The 16,277-nt window shown below is 38.9% G+C and overlaps 1 protein-coding gene across 4 annotated transcripts in view; it reads right to left on the bottom strand.

The window, feature by feature from the left end:
- LOC103041974 (phospholipid-transporting ATPase ABCA1) overlaps window positions 1-16,277 on the bottom strand; it is a 243,650-nt gene that overhangs the window by 187,760 nt on the left and 39,613 nt on the right. The window contains exon 1 of one of the 4 annotated variants that reach the window (XM_049472173.1): window positions 3,808-3,969. The exons of 2 other annotated variants lie outside the window; for them this stretch is intronic. The gene's annotated coding sequence lies outside the window, so the exon portion shown is untranslated. Of the gene's footprint in view, window positions 1-1,705; window positions 1,894-3,807; window positions 3,970-16,277 lie in introns of those variants that run through there. One more of the 4 variants, XM_049472174.1, reaches the window with a different exon arrangement.

The following is a 16,277-nucleotide window of genomic DNA, read 5'->3' as shown; positions in this document are numbered from 1 at the left end:
GCTCCACGCTGAAATGGAAGGCCTGCTCTGAGTGCTGCAGGCCATTATCTGTGCTACAGATGGTCGTTTACAGTTCCGCCTGAGTACAGACCATAAATATGTGAGCCTGTGTGTCTTAAAACTCCATATATATAACCACAGTGGGTAAATCATTAAATCATTACAGTAACAGATCAGACTTCACTCTCTCTCTCTCTGTAACTCTGAGTCTTTTTCACTCTCAAACACAAACAAACACACACAACCTCACTTATGTTCAAAATAACAGGATTAGAATTAAATTAAAAAATAAACAATTTAAATAATAATAATAATAATAATAATAATAATAATAATAAAACATTGTTGTTTCGTTCTATAAATTACGGACAACATTTCTCACAAATTCCAAATAAAAAATATTGTCATTTAGAGCATTTATGTGCAGAAAATGAGAAATGACTGAAATAATAAAAAAGATGCAGAGCTTTCAGACCTCAAATAATGCAAAGAAAACAAGTTCATATTCACAAAGTTTTAAGAGTTCAGAAATCAATATTAGGTGAAACAACCCTGGTTTTTAATCACAGTTTTATGCATATTGGCATGTTCTCCTCCACCAGTCTTACACACTGCTTTTGAATAACTTTATGCCACTCCTGGTGCAATAATGTATAGAATTAAACAACAATGTTCATTTTACTTAAACATATACCTATAAATAGTCTTAAACGGATTGTTCCACCTTACAATAAACAGACAACCCTATTTCTACCCGTTTAAGGTACTGTTACTGTGAGCCATACAGTAAAATACTACAAACTAGTACATTACATTTTTCCATTTTAGTTGAAATAGCACAAAACAGCACAGTCTGACTGTTCTAACGGTAAAGATAAGGTGCAGAATTTACTGTTTTTAAAATCTCTGAATATGAGTGGACGGGCCAAAAAATACCTTGTCTTTGAAGACTATTACTTGTACAAAGCCCTGTGTGTGTTTGTCCAGTATTTTAACTCTATTAAATTTTAAGAACAGGTTTAAGACTCAAAATGTTTTCAGAGCTATGGTGATTAAATCTGTGTCTCAGACATTCGGCAGCATACTTATAAATATTTGGTGTAATAACTTTCTGTTAGAGAGTTTTTAGAGGTTCAGACGTCTATATAATGTTACTTAGCACAACAGGCTTTATTTGTATTACATTTTCGTCCCATTTAACCAAGAGTTTACAAAATGATTACACATTGTGGTTAGCTGTAAAAAAAAAACAACAACAATGGAACCCTAAACACCAGTTCTAGAATGAAAGGTCTGATGTAGTCCTGCAGTTCAGCAGGGTATAAATAAACCTGTTTCTGCTGCTTTGTCTGGGTATCTTTCTGTGTGCTAGCCTGGCTAATCCAAAACATCTCATAAATATAATGTGAGTGTTAGCATTAGCTACTTTATCATTGTAAAGAGCAGAGAAGAATAATAAGGTAAAATAAGGCTGACTGCAGGGAAGCCTGACCGCAGGATACACTCAACATGGAGCTAAACACAAACACAACCTCACTGTGACTTCCTCACCTGTTTTACAAAATAAATAAATAAATAAATAAATAAATAAATAAATAATAACCTCACCTTGGCATTTCCTCCGTTTAGTTAATAACTCAAAAATGTCTCAACGCACCAGCAAAAAACATGTAAAGCTAGATATAGAGATAGAAATAAATCCTACCATTTGTATTTACTGCAGTGTCCTGGTTTTCCAGTGAAAAACACTCAATAATAATCACTCCTTCATACTTTCTTCCACAGGAACTTTCTGTGACTCTTTCTCTGCTTCATTTCTCAGTTCCTGTAGTTTTATCCAGCAGGTGTCTTAGAAGATCTCTGTGTTTCTGAGTTTCCCTGCCACTGTTTAAACTCCAGCTCAAAGCTTGCTATCAGCGCGTGGCCCTGTAAACAATGTTTGAATCCTTTGCTTCGATTCGGTATTCGGTTCACGAACCGATTCACCCAATGAGTCGACTCTACACTTAACCCATAGTGAGCCCAAGTTCCTCAAAGTGCCCAAACACCATAAAGCACACAGTTAACAGGATAATTCACCAAATAAGAGCAGATTTTAAAGTTTAGTAAATGTCTCCTGGCTTCTAAAAGAAATTGAGTGAATCAAAAAAACGAACTGACTCTTAGGTTCTTTTCTTGAAATAAAATGATTCATACTAAAATAAAAGTTTTATTTTTATTTATTTATTTATTTATTTTATTAACTAAAATAATACTAACACTACTAATAATAATAATAATATTTGCATCTCATTTTAAGCATTTTAGGCAGAGCTAATTTTTAAGTTATTATTAAGCAACATATTTCAACTTTCAAATTTAAATTGTGTTAAAGTGTAGTTATTCTTTAAGACTTATTTGAGTAGAATCACCTGAAAATAACCTCTGGCAAGTGTCACTGTTTTCCATAATCCTTTTTTTATTTTTATCTTTTCCTGTAATTTCATCTGATTCTGAGTTTTTATTTCTAATCCAGTTATTAATTTATTCATGTGCTCCTCAGCTAAAATTTAAATGAACAATAAAACAGTTTAAAATACTTTGATGATGAATGCGTTTATAGGCAATTAATTTAGATAAATTAATAACAGCACATAATTAGTTGGATTCATTTTTAATCACCTTACAGCACTATTAAAAATACAAAAATCTGTGAAAATGTCACTTTACAAGGACAATACTGCTTACAAACACTGTCACCTTAAACCGCACTGAGACACACATTATCTTGTACTGCTCTTTTTCCATTATCATGCTGCTATAGTAAACCTGCAATCTGGACTTTTTTGTGTAATTATTTTTATCTATTTTGTTCTATTCTGTGTTTTATTGTATTCTACTTTGTATCTATTTTATTTTGTTATCTTATTTTATCTATACATCTATTTTAACAACAGCTCTTGGGTGTAAACTGGATCGCGAGATCACAATTTCATTCCACCTCATATACCACATGTGATGCGAAAGACAATAAAATCTCCTTAAACCCTTGAATCCTTGAAAAAAGGATAACGAATATAATCTTTTGTTGAATAGCCTGCCTTCACTCACCCTCAGCATGCCAAAATACAGTACTTTTAGCCGATTTCCTAACAGGCTTACAATGCTAGTGATAAGGGCATAGTGTTGCAAAGACTGCAAAGAAATCACTATTTTTACACCAGTAACAAACTTAAAGTAGCTCCAAAACTTCATTGATAGAATTCTGAGGGCCCTGACATTAAAAACGAGGCACTGAGAATTTGAAAGTGCACAAGCAGTTTATAAAAAACACTGTACCACAGAATGTATTTTGCAATTTGTGTCTTATTCTACCAATGAAGTCTTGCCTCTTAGCTACGTAAACAACAACAAATGGCAGCTGTAATGTAAATTTTATCATGAACAGACTAAAATAAATTAATAAAATACCAGAAAAAAAACAACTTTTGTTTATTCACTTTTCATTGACCGCAACAATGCTCAATCAAATAAAGCATGTGGTATCAGTGAAGAATGATCTTGTGATTTCAATGTATACTTGATAACAATATACCATGTGCTGTATATTACAGAATACTGTTAAAAAAATTGGCGCAGGTTTACAGGTAATCCTGTAAACAATCAGTTGAGCTGAAGTTGGATATGAGTAGCTGTGTAAATTCTGACAGTAGCATCAGAACCACACAGTGAACTCCTCCATACAGGAAGCAGATCAGTGGACTAGACACCATCCGCCGTTCCTCCAGCATCATTTCCAGCTCAGTGTGAGAGAGTGTACAGACTCACCTGCTCTAAAGACTGCGGATGTTTTCCACTGGCGTCAGCTCCACATTATCCTGCTCCTCACGCACCTCCACACAACAGCAACAGCCAAATAGAACACAGTCAAAGTCCTCCTGAGCTTTATAGTGTGATCCCTCCTACTGTTACTTGATTTCCTTCTCTCTCTCTCTCTCTCTCTCTCTCTCTCTTTCAGGCTCCATCTATTGAACTACTTCGAACTCTCTCCTGTTCCCTTTTACCCCAGACACCACTGCATGCAAATAAGGCCTAGAGGGATTGCCATAGAGACTGTGTGAGTGTGTGCGCGTGTGAGTTGGAGGCAGGTGAGCTGCCAGTGTGCTGGTGTGTGTTACACAAAGCAAAGGAGACCTGAAGCAGGTGGTCAATTACCTGACCTCAATGCAGGTGTGTCATTGTATATGCACACATAAATACATAGCCTATATACACATGCCAGTAAATTAATAAATTGACCATTAAGTGTTCCTTGTTTCTTGAAAATACCCACACCTATTATATATAAGTTGTAAGGTGCTATCTTGTGAGCAACATGTTTTTTTTTTATCAAGGTTGGAGTGAGGTCTGATAGTGGGTGCTAGATGGATAGGACATTCCACTTCCAAAGTTGTTCTGCAGGCATTTAACAGTCCTCAGTGTACATTCTCACAGTTTTTACACAGGTACTGGGAATACTGTTTGTTATAGAAGGTATTACCACCCACAGTGGACAGCAGGGTGAGTGGTAATCGGGCTAGAATTGTCTACGCAAACAGAGAAGTGAGCTATGTGGAGAAGAGGAACTGTGTTCTCTGGAATTATGGGGCTCCATCGAATACTTTTGGAATGAGTTGGGACAGTATGGACAGCTACTCTGAATTACTGTAAACCAGGATAAACCCTTTTTAAAACCTGTGATTTCTGAGAATGAGTGAATGAGCGGGTGTTCCAATACTTAGTGTATGCACATATAGTGTATATTTATTTATGATCCCTTGACAAAAAAAAAAAACAAAAACACAAGCATGAGTCAGGTCCAGCCCTGCTGAGTTAATGATCAGCTTAGTGTTGTATCTTCTCTGTAGCAGTTAAAGCTTTGATAGGTTGATGGCCTGAGAGTTAGAAAGAAAGAGAGAAAGAGAGAGAGAGAGAGAGAGAGAGAGAGAGAAGGAGTTAGAGAGACAGAGAAAGGGTGAGAGAGACAGAGAGAGAAAGAGAGTGAAAGACCAAGAGGTTGAGTACATGTGAGAGGGAGGGAAAAAGAGAGAGAATTATAGAAAGAGAGAGGGTGAGCGAGACAAGGAGAGAGAAAGGGTGAAAAGAGAGTGAGGGTTAGAGAGAAAGAGAGAAAAAGAGAGAGAGTGAGCGAGAGAGTGTCATTAAATTTACATCTCCTGGACATTTGATTTGTTTGGCGCTGGCAGAGCTGAGATGAACTATAGCTTGCTTTCAGAGCCATTATATCCACCTGCATTAAAGCCATTAAAGGCAGTGAAATCCACAGTTTAACACACAACCTCCAGCACTTCCTTCCCCACAGCCGCGAGTCCGCCGGACGAGAGGACACTGACACCCAAACTCTGCGCAGAGGTCGCCAAGCAAAGGTGGCACAGTCATAAAACGCACCTGTTTTACCACTACCATTAAACAGAAGGCCAAACATGTACGAGAGATGGAACTTTAATGGCACAGGTCAAGGCTGCACTGAAACACTGTAACACACACTCACACACACATATGCAAAAACGTCTGCAACATGCTGAGTCAGTTAGTGAAAGCTAAAGAGCTACAGATGAGTCACAGTAAACATCAGTTATTAGACATGTACTTTAGACTGTCTTTGATAATCGCTGCTGGGTCATTATCACTATACTGTGCCTTTTGGCCTTCAAAGATTAAAAATATGACTTAAGACTTACAGTAAGATTTTTTTATTCTTAAGAATATATATTTATCATATTTATAAGACATCAGCCTACACAGAAATCATATTTCTACCTCCTTTAATCCCTAATCATCTAATCATCACATGGTAGTTGTTCATGGTGGCCTCGTTCGGTTTCATAATATAACATGTACCATTTATTTAAACAGTATAACTATCTAGTACAAAACAGGATAATGTCAGTGATTGTATGAGTAAATAAAACAACAAATATAATGATAATGTTATAATAATGAAATTATTAGCCTATGGGTAAAAATGCTGATCTAAGATCATCTCTCATCAGCTGTCTAACAGAATTCAGTAAACCTTAACTGACCCTGGAACAGCATTCTTACGCCAAGAAGTTTGATAAGTATGGGTTTTATTTCCTCTCACATTGATCGCTGCAGTTCACTTCTCTTTGATTTTTTTAGTAACTCTGCTTGATTACCGTACTTACAAAACTCAGCTGCTAGGGTCTGTACTCACCAATCACACTGCACACATTACTTCAGCTTCATTGGGTGCCCATTCTTTCTGTATTGAGTACAAAACCCTTCTGCTGAGTTTAAAAAGCCCTGCATGCTCTAGCGCCTTCATACTTCAGTGAACTTACTCATCCTTACTTTCCCTCTCCAACCCTTCCATCCTCTGGCTTTTGACTTCTGGCTACCCCAAACATTAAAGGACCAATAAAGATTAGATTTTCTGTCATAACAAAGGAAACATGCTGACGGGAGTTTGGCAGCTCCTGTCAGCAGATCTACAGCCAGTATTTTCTCATTTGAACTGTGCGGTATGTCACAGAAATCTGTGTTGGATGTGACCTCCAAATCTGCCCACCGCCATTCCCCCAGTCCCATTTCTACGTCCAGTGTTGCCAGGTCTAAGACACAACAGCACGCAAACAGTGTGCTGCAGCCATGGAAACAGACAAGCTGGCTATTTTTCTGCTAAAAAAGGTAATCACTGAGCTTTAGTAAGGTTTCTAGCAATAGCTAGGTAATTTACCACCACTATAAAAAGGCATAAGAAGGAAGGGCATCTTGAGGCAGTACACTATATCCAATGTGTGGAAATTGGAAAATTGAAATATGTATGTATTAGCTAACATACTCAGTGTTTACCTCTGCCAGATTATGCTCAAAATATACGTAAGATATTAATTATTGAATGAGTTAACCTGTTGTTTACTACTGAAGGGCCCATTTGAGATCATTTAGGCTCATTCTGGCCTGTTCAAGCCTGCCCAGGAAATCTGGGCCTGTAGGAGTAAACGTAAAAGAGAGTATTTACTGAAGGTAAATATAATGGATATATTGATCAAAGGAATCTTATATTTTATTTATTTATTGAGAATTTCTATAGTAAATATGTTGAATATGTTTTAAAAATATGAATACTTGTCTTTAATGTCTATTTCACTAGGGTGCTCTAATGGCATCAATCAAGACTGAACAATAAGATCTTAAAATATTCGTACATATATGACTAACAGTGCATCACTATAAATTTCTAATATTTGCTGCTGACGCTGTTTTGCCTAATACACACAAAAAGCGGTCCTCACTTTTCTTCTTCTGTGAGTATAATTAAACACAGCCATTAACAAACAATTTAAACATTAATTCTTCTTAGGACAAGAAGATTAATAGTCATAACAGTAAAACAGAGAACAGGGACTTTACTCGCGCACGGCATCTTAAATCGATAAAGTAATTTCTCTTAATTGTGTATAATTCAGGTATCTTCTGGAAAAGCGCTGATGTATTTTCATTGTTAATTGTGTTGGGTCAGGTGGTTTACAGGGTTGCGCTGGAGCGACTTATCAAGACGATGAAGCACCAAATGATCATTAAAGCGAGAAAAAGAGAGAGAGAGAGAAAGAGAGAGAGAGAGAGAGAGAGAGAGAGAGAGAGAAAGTGAATAGAGCCACACAGTCAAGTTAATAAGGGAGGCGATGTCTTTACAATAATTAATTACACCCACATCTCCACACAGGACAACACAACCTCAGTTACGAGTTTCATTTACGCCAGTAAAAACACCCAATTAACGTAATACTACATTATATTTCTCCTTACTGTGACAGATTACTTCAGGCCCGTTTAACGCTCAGAGCAGTGTTTCACTGCGTCTTTATAGTAACGTAAAGGATGCAGTATAATACCTCCACAAGAATAACATGTAATTAAAAACACTCATACAGACGGTAATTAGCAGAGTTATTGGAACTTCATTGATCAAACAATTAAACTTAATTACGTTTTTTGCTTTCCTTCTGTAAGTCACTTTATCAGGAAAAACACCCAGCTTGTACTTTTACTCACTGGCCATTTTATTAGAAACCCCCTAACAAACAAGAAGCTCAGTGGTTTAAAATAAAGCTGTAGGACATCACTCCTTTTGCATCTCACTCTTCACACGCCCAGACCAAAGACAATTCCAGCCAGGGGGTTGGTCTGGGCAGCGAGGTGATGTTGGAGTAGATGGAAAAAGAAACTGTAGTTCCGACGCAACTGCTTGGAAATTTTCTGTGTTTATTTTTAAAGCAGTTTCACACTGCACAGCTGTAGGTTCTGGTCTGAAACATAGGACCTTCTTGCTGTATTTACTTTTTTGCTGCTGCACCAAACAACTCTGGTTTGTTGGTTTGTTTGTGCACATTCTGGTGCATTTAGGTTTTTTCACCTGTGTGAAAACAAACCAAACTGTGGGGAAAAACACTCCAAATAAACAAACTCTTTAACTGATTCAGATCAGAGAAACGAACTACAGGTGTAAAATCGCACTTAGTCTTGACTCAGACTCAGTCAGCCTGTCTTCATTTCAACACAACTGATAGATGAACTTTTGAAGTCACCTGTAAAACAGACTGATCTGGACAGTTTTGTCTAGTAATGGTTTTCTTTTTACATTTCTACTGGAATATTTACTGACAAGCCAACAGTAATGGGATAGGAACTAATGTGCCACTGATCTTAATTATAACCACAGAATGTACTGCCACTGTGGAAGGTAATGCTTTTTATGACATATTACTTGTGCCACAGTTGATTGAGCAATGTTAAAATGTGTTAGGTGTTCCCAAGCCATCGCACATAACAACACATAACTTACCTACAAACTGCTATCCCATGAGTTTGGCAAAGCCAGGTCCAGTAAATACAAAAAAAACTTGTTTGTACATGTACTTATGAGCTTATAAACAAAGTGCTCTATTCCAGAGAAACATACCAGCAGATGTGCAAATTGGTGAATAGGTGTCTAAAGAATTCTAGAACATTTTTACATGAAACTGTAAGTAATACACTGCCTGATGCCTGAAACACTTTCATACAAGTTTTGAACACTAGATTAAACATTTATTTTTGAGTTGTAGTCATGGCGAATCCTCCCAGTCTTCCCACGATCCCCACTGTAAAGATATCCAAGTTGGTAAGTACCTCCACAGTGCAGGAAACCACAGGCCTGATGTGCACTACTGTGTGCAAGAGACGGATTGTGGGGGAAAAGCTTCAGACGAGCTGCCCTCCTTTGGGTCAGGGCACTGTCCAGATCTTACACACCTACAGACACACACACACACACACACGCACTCACATAGACTCACATATACTCTCACACACACATGACACTGTCTCCCTTTCCCATTACTGCAGATATAAAAAGCAAGGGGAAGACTCCACAATTACTACCCGGCCGGGTCAGAGTGAGAGAATGAGAGCGAGTGAGAGGGAGGGAAGGAAGACACAGAGCAGAGACATGGGTAAGAAAAAGAGGTCGAGGGTTGAATACCGCTGGGAGTGGCTCTCTAACTCTGGTTCACTCTTCCTCATCCTCGCCCTTCATCCCACTGCCCAGCACGGCGCGCTGAAGCGCAGGGTGCTCAGGTGCTTGTTACCAGCAAGACAGCTGACACACTCTGGCTTAAATTAGAGATCCAGCAGCCGCTTCGGCTCTCCGCACCCATTTCTCTCCCTCTCTCTCTCTCTCTGACTGTCTGACCACTGGACTGACCACACTCCACACATTCCCCTCTCCAGACTCCTGCAGCTCCACACACTCTGTCTCGCTGACCTGGAAGACAGGATGGAGCAGGAAAACAATGGAAAGCGTTCGGAAGCACCGCATTTCTTAGCCCCGGCCATACGGCTGAGTATGGATTAGCGAGTTAACAACAGGAACAAGTCACGCAGGGTCAGCTTTCGTCCAGCTCACTGAGGAGGCTGAGGTCTTCTTTTGCTTTTATCAAATTCCAGGCTAACTGGCTGCAACACTCAGTGCAGTTGGAGAAGCAAAAGTACATCAAATCAAATCAGGTAAGCTTACGGTCAAAAGTTTAAGGTTAGAACACCGCACTTTCAGTGAATAACCTGAAATGGTACAAAATCCAGAGAATTTAAATGCGTTTCAGGAAATATGGTTGGTTAACAACTTAAAGCTGGTCTGTAGAATGGTAAAAAAAGAGCCTTGTTTTGTAAAAAAAAAAAAAGCCAATTTACAAAGTAGTAGTCTGTAGTAAAGCAGTGCTGGAACAGATCTTGTTACCGCACTCTCTGCTGCAGCATTTACACACTTACACGCAGCACATTCACACTTTCATCATATTAACTAGAAAAGACATTGAAACACAGAGAACTCTGTAAAGAATAAGTCTTTTCTTCAGAGAAATTACAGATAAAGTCAGAGAGCATTGAGTACCGTTTCCTACACCTTCACAAGAATCTTAGAAAATGATACAGGAAGAGGTCTGGCTGACCCACATGGCAACAGTGCCTTTAGCTTAGCTTAACTTTGGACAAAGTCTTAGTTTCAGCAGTGAAGAAATGAGTTTAATAAAATAAAACAGCAGCCTGTACTGGACCATGTAGCATTACTAGTGGACTACTAAAACAGGGGCCGTTCTATAAACTTTGACCAAACTTTGAGTAAAAAACCCTCTTAATAGCAGAAACAATATGTACAAAAGAACAGGTAACCCAGAGAACCCAGGTAATGCTATAAACACTTAATCTACGCTATAAACATACTGATATGTGATATCTTGTGTAGTGAAACAGGTGAGATTAGTCTTCACGCTTCTGTACCTCCTCCTGCTGGGCAGGTGTGATAACACATAATAGCTTAGGTGGGTGGAAAAAAATTAAATTGGATTCAGATGATGGTTGATCATCCAGATTAAAACATCTATTAAACTGATCAATTCAGTGTGAAGTTTGGTAAAGCTTGGTTATACTGGTTGACTGTTTGGCTTGGCAAGGTGAGCCCCCCCTAAATCCAAACCACAATAGACTCCTGTGTTTCCTTAGTGTCTACTCTTTTCAAAGACCTAAATTAAGTAAATCTAGCTATTATGCAATATTCACTAGCAATAAAAATGATAAGATTGTGCTAATACAGCTTTGAGAATTATTCAGTTTGGTAAATGCAGTAGCTTCATTTGATATTACTTTTATATTAGAGAAGTCTGGTACAAGAAGACTGAACATATTTACTTTAGCATGATATTATCTGGGATGTTTATTAGCTGGAAAATAGAGTTGGCTCCAGATGTCTTGATTTAGCAAGCACATCTGGACTGTGTTTAGCTCTATGACTGAATAAAGTGAATCAGAATGGAGGCATTCCCTCTCGGACATGCCTCTGTGCTTATTTAAATCATGAAGCATGACCTGCCCGCACTGCAAGCCAAACCAAACGGGCCGTTTCCAGTTCAGTGGTGCAACATGTCTCTGAGATGCTATCTCCAGAAAACCAAGAGTAGCTGGGAACAAGACCGTGACCTTTTGGTTTGTGGTGTACGGTTCACTGACTGGGCATGGTTACACTGATTGCTGTTTTAGCCACCTTGTGCTTTAGCAAGGTTCTTTCAAATATTGGGCTTAGCAGTTTACCTCATGGAAAAGGCACGTATTTGCAGGTTAAATCAATTTCTTAACTTTTAACAGCTGATAAGTGAAATAGTAGCCAATCATTTTGATAAGAAGACATTTAGGGCAAACAGCCTATTCACTGTGGTTATGATGTTACAGTCGGAGAGGCTTCAAGTAGGCCTAGGTTGTAGGACCATAGCAGTGTGCAGTCCATATTTGAGGGTTACTTCCATGGCCACAGGTGTATAAAACCAAATACCTAGACATGCAGACTGCTTCTACAGACAGTAGTGAAAGAACGGGTCACTCTTAGGAGCTCAGTGAATTCCAGCTTTGTACCGTGATGAATGCAAGGCCAGTCGTTAAATTTCCTCGCTACTAAAAATTTCCCATGGCCGAGCAGCTCCAGCCAAGCCTTACATCACCAAACACAATGCAGGCGAGTGGATACTTTTGGCAATAAAGTGTAAAAATACATAAAAATATGCATAATACACCCATTTACTGGGCCCTTTTCAGTTTTTTTTTAATCTAAAATTGATCTAATTGATGGCCGACCATGTTGCTTAATGATAACCGGCAGCATCTGCATCTTGCTAATCTGTAGGTAATTTAACCTGAATCTGCCATAATTGCTATTGTTATCCAAGCTATGCTACAGATACCATAGCTGTGGTGCTATCAGTGTCATTACAATGTTGCCAGCCAAAGCAGATGTCTCTTCAAGCTAGCAAAGCCCTGATTCTTACATGAATGGCCTGTCCACTATTGTCCACTACACTCACAGAGGCATGAACAGAGCCAGAGTGGGTATTGGTGCCATCTGCACAAGGAGGACGGATGCCAGGAGATGAAGGGCGCAGAAAAAGGCACTTGTATGAAAAGGAACTGCGCTAGCTCTCACAATATTAACAAGTCTCTCAGGAGCTGAAGAGGGGCTAACAAAGTGTGCCAGGCTGAAAATAAGTGGTTAACTCCTCCCAGGCTAGTGAACTGGCAGGATTCAGACCAAAAAAAACTAAAAAAAAGGACAAACCAGACAAGCCTAGTTTTGCATGACCGCCATTGGTTGCATTGATTTTTTAATGGCATTTCAACAAAACACATAACATAGATATCTATTAATGGTTCATGTACCATTAAATGTTATGCAGACTTGGTAAATGACTTCTGTCTTGCTCTTAAAGCCTTAAGATATGAACCAATGACGTACAGTACTCTGATTAACATGGCTTGTGACTAATACCAGGGTAGTGATGATGGGTGAGGCAAATGTTGTGTGAATGATGATTTATGCAAATAAAGTAGAACAACCTAGCTTAAAGAAAGAATGCATTCATCAGTCATTTATTCAGTAAGTCAGTCAGTGAAAGTTCCTCCTCTAGGCCGGAGATAAGAAAAATGTTAACAAATAAAATGTTAAAATTGTAAAAAATGGCATGACAAGCTCCATTGTGCTCACATATAGAAATGGTGTTCATGTTTTTGATGGGCAATGTTGTTTTTACAGCACCAAAAGCTCAAAATCTCTGAAAGGGGGTTATCATGACCTGACACAAAGCTAAACCCGAAGAAAGGCAATGAAATGCCGAGGCATTCAGTGTCCTGTCAAACCTCACCAGTGGCTATTGTGGCCATTGAAAGATTCCACTGACAGGCTGAATATAAGCACACTCAGTGAAAGCCCAGCAAGTCCTGCTCTGAACTTCGCTGGAGACTTCAGAAACTCGCTCACTTGTTCTTTTCGACTACATTCACAGCTTGAGTGATGTTCCAGACAGTAAGATTGCCTCACATTTAGGAACAGTTCTTGGCAGGAAAGTAAATGAAGAGAGGCAAAGTGAAGAGAATGGATGACTTGGGCTATCTCTGTCCTATCTTGTTTTTCATGGCTGTGGGAAAATGTCTAAAGACGTTTTTGTGCTGTGATTTAGGTGTGATTAGGACATATTGTGCTCTACCAAAGCATGAGTGCTGTGTAGACAATCTATGTGCACATCTATGTTCACAATTTTTAATGTAGTCAGTAGCAGGAGGAAATGACTGTCAAACTACCATCTGTGTCAGGCCATACAAGTGGACAGCCATCAACTTAGGAAATTAGAAACTTGGAAAGAGATATAATTAGTTCTGTTTGGATTTATGGAGTACAGAACATGTGAACAAATTATCAGAGTACAGTGTATTTAGCAGGTCTGGCTATAGCAGCCTTACTAAAGGAAAAGAGCCAGAAGGTAACATAGACAGGGCATCCTAAAAAAACTGGCCTCCATACACTCCACCATCCACATGCCTCAGTGATCTCATGCAAGTGGTGGGATGACAGCAACACGAGTTTACTATAAATCCTTAGTATTTTCTATTCGATAAACCTTTTTCTTTGGTTCAGAGTTAATGAAATCTGTTTCTACCCAGAAAGATCTTTCAACTGTGATTCCACAAAGATGTTTCCACTGTGTGTTGGTCTAGCCTCTGTATTCTGCTTTGTATACTGAGTGTTTCCAACTGAGAGAGCTTTAGCGCTTTTGGTTGTGGATGAATTCCAGCATCTAACTTTACCAGATTTTCACTGAAGTGTCCGATACAAAATACTTTTGCTGCACATTTTTGCTGCATGAATCCGCTCATCACGGCACATTTAACTGAAATAAATGTAATTTTGCTTTTGGTTGATTAGCTCCAGTCTTAGCATGTTGAATAGCTGCGCCTTCTTCTCTACTTACATCTGGCCTTCAGTGTTGTCGGTGCATTACTGAGCCGTTAAAACTCGCGCCAGTGTCCAGCTTCCGAGCTCGTCATCCAAAACACCGTCCGGTTCGGCAGACTCGAACGCCTCGTCCACTAAAAAGTGAATCAAAGCAAGCAGAACGAAGCGGTGGCGGTGGCGGCGGCCAGCCAGTGCAGACCCCAGACTCTCTGCAAAACTTTCATGTCCAAATCGCTTCCCCAAAGTGCGGCCTCACGCTGCTCGGCAATCTTCGCCTTTCAAAGCGTCAAACTCTTCCGCCATCTGCTTCTCAGATGAAAGAGAGCGAAAGATGAAAAGCAGAGTGGCTCTCTTAGCATTTTACTTATTTATTTATTTTTTTACCTCCCCCCACAGACATCGAACCAATTACGGCCAGTTGGAGGGACTGGCTGCAGGAGAGGCGCCCGGCTCTGAGGTTTGAAGTGTCAGGCCGCTGGATGCCCTCTCCACAACGATGGAACCTTAATCTGGTATTATTTTGATTGCATCGACCGTCCTCGCCGCCGGCCCGAGGGCTGCAGATTTAGACTTACACTGCAAAAATAGATTCTATTACCGCCATCTTACAGGTTCACTGTCTGAGATACTGTCTGTGAGGACTGAGGCAATGCAGCGTACAGACTAAATAAAGATACTGGCTAAAAGACACTCCAGTAAACTCCAGTGGAGTTATATTTTTGCAAGTGAAAACAAATCTCAAATCTAATCAATATGCTGTATCTCTGGTTACGGGGTTGTTTTCGATTTTTCAACACCATGTCCAGTAAAAGCATTGCACTTACTGAAGTCAATGACAAGCGGTGCATTTTTCTGGACATTCTGGAGCTCCTGTATAAATAAAACCTTAAAGGAATTGTCTGGTGAAAAATGAAACATATACAATTTCCCACTTGACCCTATTGAAGTTGATTAGTCAAATTTTATTTAATTGGTTTTGAACTGTGCAGCCTAATAATATTTTCCCTAAAACTACATCTCTTTATTGTAGTAACACAGACTGATAACATGTTTTAGGACACAGCATTATTTATACTAATCAAAATTGATAAAAAATCCATTACCTCACTGTACGGATACAAATATATTAAATTTGGTTACATTTTAGGTTAAATTATTACAATGTATATAGCATACTGTCTACATTTACATTACATATATCATATACTCATACTGTTCCCTGTGGGTCATTTTCACACCTGAAAAATTCCTGACCAAAGTCTGGAACATGTTTCAAGTGTTTGTTGTATATATTACATTTAGTACAGTTAGAATTGTTTTTACACTGCACTACAGTTTAGTGGCTGATGAATTAAATACTTTTTGTAGTGGGGTGTCCGTCTGGCACTGGCATGTTGTCAATTCAGTGAGTTGCCTTTCCAGACATTGTTCCAGAATCTGCTTTATTTCAAGCTTAACAGATTGCCTACAGATTCATTTTGATTTTGTTCATAAATAAGGGTTAATCTACAGTTACAGTAGATACAGGAATCACCAGCATCATCTGTCAGATTTCAACATGGCGCCAGTTCTTTTTCATTTTCTATTGTTTCGTGGATGATGATATCCTGCCCCAACCAGTCATTTATAAGCTTCAATCAATTTCATGTCCACTGGTGTATAAAATCAAGCAGCTAGACATACTGCAGACTGCTTCTGCTAACATTAGTGAAAGAACAGGTCACTCTCAGGAGCACAGTGAATTCCGGTGTGGTACTGTGATAGGATTCCACAGCCAACTGTCAGTGAGTTTATTAAAGTGTAAGTGTAAGTGAAACAACTTGCTCTCAGAATAAAATGGCTTAATGTTTTAACAAACTCCATGAGGTCTACAGATTAGCTCAGGAAATGTGTAGAGAGCTTCATGTAATGGGTTTTCAATGGCTGAGCAGCTGCAATATAGTGTACATATATCTATATATGTCTT

The sequence above is a fragment of the Astyanax mexicanus genome, chromosome 25, assembly GCF_023375975.1.
Source record: "Astyanax mexicanus isolate ESR-SI-001 chromosome 25, AstMex3_surface, whole genome shotgun sequence".
NCBI classification, from domain to species: Eukaryota; Metazoa; Chordata; class Actinopteri; order Characiformes; family Acestrorhamphidae; genus Astyanax; species Astyanax mexicanus.
Note: the sequence above shows the minus strand (reverse complement) of the source record. Positions and strands in the feature narration are given on the sequence as shown.